This window comes from Rhipicephalus microplus, unplaced genomic scaffold (genome assembly GCF_043290135.1).
Source record: "Rhipicephalus microplus isolate Deutch F79 unplaced genomic scaffold, USDA_Rmic scaffold_455, whole genome shotgun sequence".
In the NCBI taxonomy this organism is placed as follows: Eukaryota; Metazoa; Arthropoda; class Arachnida; order Ixodida; family Ixodidae; genus Rhipicephalus; species Rhipicephalus microplus.
Window position 1 is genome coordinate 72501 of NW_027465019.1, and position 3917 is coordinate 76417.

At 56.7% G+C, this 3917-nt stretch overlaps 2 non-coding genes across 2 annotated transcripts; both read right to left on the reverse strand.

Moving 5' to 3' along the window:
• Positions 1 to 262: 262 nt before the first annotated feature.
• Positions 263 to 415, reverse strand: LOC142794563 (5.8S ribosomal RNA). The gene has a single exon (XR_012892447.1). It is a non-coding gene; the product is annotated as a 5.8S ribosomal RNA (ribosomal RNA).
• Positions 416 to 2134: 1719 nt separating this feature from the next.
• On the reverse strand, positions 2135 to 3917 carry LOC142794555 (small subunit ribosomal RNA; the record flags this gene model as incomplete). Its single annotated transcript, XR_012892441.1, has 1 exon — positions 2135 to 3917. It is a non-coding gene; the product is annotated as a small subunit ribosomal RNA (ribosomal RNA).

The following is a 3917-nucleotide window of genomic DNA, read 5'->3' on the forward strand; positions in this document are numbered from 1 at the left end:
CCTCGACCGCACTTTCCCTGCAGGCTTCCTTCCGACTCGAAGTCCTGCGGCGGTCTCAACGAGGTGCCACATCCTCAATGCAGTCGGTCGCCCCCGTTTCGGTTGGGCTCTGGCACGACGGTCGCCACCGTCTCGCCCTTGAGTGGCCGCTGTTGGCGCTCGCTGTGAGGTGTTCAGCGTGCTGTCCGTGTTGCCGACGCGGTCAAAACGAGTCGACGGCTCACGTTCCCTTGTGCGCCGAAGGCTCTCTTGATATGTGATCCGACCCTCAGACAGACGAAGCCAAGGGAAGACCCAAGGCCGCAATGTGCGTTCAAAGAATCAGTGCTCAGTGTGTCCTGCAATTCACACCAAGTCTCGCAGCTGGCTGCGTTCTTCATCGACCCGAGAACCGAGTGATCCACCGCTTAGAGTCGTGAAAAAGTGTTTGTTCAATTCCGTACAGTCAAAACCAAACGTTTCTGGCACTCGGCCAAACAGTGGCCAAGAAGGGCGCTTTTCAGCGCACGCTTGGACTCCAAAACTCTGCCGCGCCTTTTTCGGCTGCCGCAAATCGAGCAAACGGTGTGTTTCGGACGGCGTTTCGCTTTCGCTACTTGCGAGTGCTTTCGTGGTCCACCCCTCTATAAATACTCGGGAGGCGTCGAAGCCGGTTCTCCAAGCCGGACCCGTAGGTATCGTTGTGTGCTCGCTCTCATTGGCCCGCCTAACCAGAAAATGCCTGCGGTACACCCATTTGGATAAGAGTGCACGCAGATGCGGGCCTCGACGGCTACACATTTCCTCGGGCGGCCGCCTCCCGGCCTCCGTGGAGCGCGGGATGCACGGTCCCATCGACAAGCCTCTCCCGTTTTTACCGTGGCGTCGCGGTTCACCACGGCAGGCGGGTCGGTCTCCTCCGCATAAAAAGGGGGACCCCCGCTTTTTGTTCCACGAAATCGCACAAGCTTTTTTCGCATCCACGGTTTGCCACCGCACACCAAAATGCCGATCCGGCTGCCTACTTTAGCCAACAGGTGGAGCCAGGCGCGCCGTACTTGCGCGGCACTTCCCACGTCCACCGAAGTCGGTGCCAAGGACCACTTTCGGCGCCGGAGCCGCGTACGAGCCTACTCGAGGCGGAAGAACGAAGCCAGCAAGGGCCTGGCCGCAAGTGCGTTCAATTGTCGGGACGTCCAAGTCCCTCGTTCTTCCGTGCTTCCTCTTTCGGCAAGTCGTTGCGGCACCTTCCCAAAGCGCGCAGACCCGCTAATCGCGACGAGCGCGACGTGGCCGTGCCGCCTTTCCCTCGGCAGCAAGCAAAACGCCTGGCAACGTCGACGCTCCCCTAACCGCGATCTCGCACCGTGTTTCGTGTGGCGAATTCAAAAGCCGGCCGGCGCTGCTGCAACCATTACGGTCGGTACGCATACGCCGCGGAGGGCGGGACGGTCATCGGAGCGTGCGGTTCCTCCATCGAGTACTGCGCACCTCGGCCGTCGCATCGCCGTGCCATGACCGGCCGCGCGTCAACGCGAACCGGTGCCAGCGAGATCCCTCGCCTGCAAGAACCGACCGGCAGCCTCCGTCACCCGAGGACGCGGAGGCGCTTGCCGCGGACGGCGGGACGGTATGCACTGGTGCACAGCGGACCCGTCACATCGCCAGTTCCTTGACCGACCGCCGACGCTTGTGCCGTTCCTCTCGTACTTGGCAGTCGCCGCGCGATTGTCGGGTCTCGTTCTTGCACGCTCGAACGGTCGGGAGGGCACTCGGCTGGCGTTTCGGGAACGCGCAGCCTCGCCTTCTACCGACGTAACCACGACTCGCCGTTCGCGCTCCGCCGCTCCTGTTTACAGTACTAGGCGGTCCCGCAGCGGTCGGGTCGCGCATTTCGAGCGCTTCGAGCCACGGTGCAGTGGCGGGTCGAAAGCCGACCTATGAGTGCGTTGCGCCGTTTGTACCCGCGTCCGCCACCTGGCCGACCGTCCAAGGTCGCGGTGTTGGCGTCCGCTGGGCGCAACAATTTGTCACGGGGTGCCGCTCCACATTCAGGCAGCCCCGTGGGGAAAAGCCGACCCCGCGTCCAAACGGGGTCAGCGGCAGAAAGTGTCGGGCGCAGACGCAGCTGAGGCGCTCACCCTTCACAATCCGTTAATGATCCTTCCGCAGGTTCACCTACGGAAACCTTGTTACGACTTTTACTTCCTCTAAATGATCAAGTTTGGTCATCTTTCCAACAGACCGGCGCAACCGAAAGGCCGCGCCGGACATCGGTCCGAAGACCTCACTAAATCATTCAATCGGTAGTAGCGACGGGCGGTGTGTACAAAGGGCAGGGACGTAATCAACGCGAGCTTATGACTCGCGCTTACTGGGAATTCCTCGTTCAAGGGGAACAATTGCAAGCCCCTATCCCAATCACGAAAGAAGTTCCACGGGTTACCCAGTCTTTTCAGACAGGGATAAAGACACGCTGCTTCCTTCAGTGTAGCGCGCGTGCGGCCCCGGACATCTAAGGGCATCACAGACCTGTTATTGCTCTGTTTCGTGCGGCTAGGAGCCGCTTGTCCCTCTAAGAAGGTTGTAAGGTGCTGGGAACCCCGCACCTATTTAATAGGCTAGAGTCTCGTTCGTTATCGGAATTAACCAGACAAATCGCTCCACCAACTAAGAACGGCCATGCACCACCATCCACCGAATCAAGAAAGAGCTCTCAATCTGTCAATCCTCCCAGTGTCCGGGCCGGGTAAGTTTTCCCGTGTTGAGTCAAATTAAGCCGCAGGCTCCACTCCTGGTGGTGCCCTTCCGTCAATTCCTTTAAGTTTCAGCTTTGCAACCATACTTCCCCGGAACCCAAATACTTTGGTTTCCCGGAAGCTGCCCGCCGAGTCATTTGAGTAACTCAGGCGGATCGCTGGTTGGCATCGTCATCGTTTATGGTCAGAACTAGGGCGGTATCTGATCGCCTTCGAACCTCTGACTTTCGTTCTTGATCAATGAAAACATTCTTGGCAAATGCTTTCGCAGTAGTTCGTCTTGCGACGGTCCAAGAATTTCACCTCTAGCGCCGCAATACGAATGCCCCCGTCCGTCCCTCTTAATCATTACCTCGTATTCCAAAAACCAACAGAACAGAAACGAGGTCTTGTTCTATTATTCCATGCAAGTTTATTCAGGCGACTCGCCTGCGTTGAGCACTCTAATTTTTTCAAAGTAAAAGCACCGGCCATCTCGAGGCACACAATGAAGTGCACCAAGAAAGAACCGGCATGATGTTCAGTCCGAGCCGTCGCATCGGGTAGATGCACTACTCGTCTGGAACTGAGATCCAACTACGAGCTTTTTAACCGCAGCAGCTTTAGTATACGCTATTGGAGCTGGAATTACCGCGGCTGCTGGCACCAGACTTGCCCTCCAATTGATCCTCGTTAAAGGATTTAGAGTGTACTCATTTCAATTACGGGGCCTCAAAAGAGTCCCGTATTGTTATTTTTCGTCACTACCTCCCCGTGCCGGGAGTGGGTAATTTGCGCGCCTGCTGCCTTCCTTGGATGTGGTAGCCGTTTCTCAGGCTCCCTCTCCGGAATCGAACCCTGATTCTCCGTTACCCGTAACAACCATGGTAAGCAAGTAACCTACCATCGAAAGTTGATAAGGCAGACACTTGAAAGAAACGTCGCCGGCTCGTGGCCATGCGATCAGCACAAAGTTATCCAGAGTCACCACACAATACGGGCCGAAACCCGATCGATCTTGGTCTAATAAAAGCACCCGTTACCCAAAGGGCTCCAGGCTCACTGCATGTATTAGCTCTAGAATTGCCACAGTTATCCAAGTAGGAAGAAACGATCTAAGGAACCATAACTGATTTAATGAGCCATTCGCGGTTTCGCCTTATTTTCGGCATGTACTTAGACATGCATGGCTTAATCTTT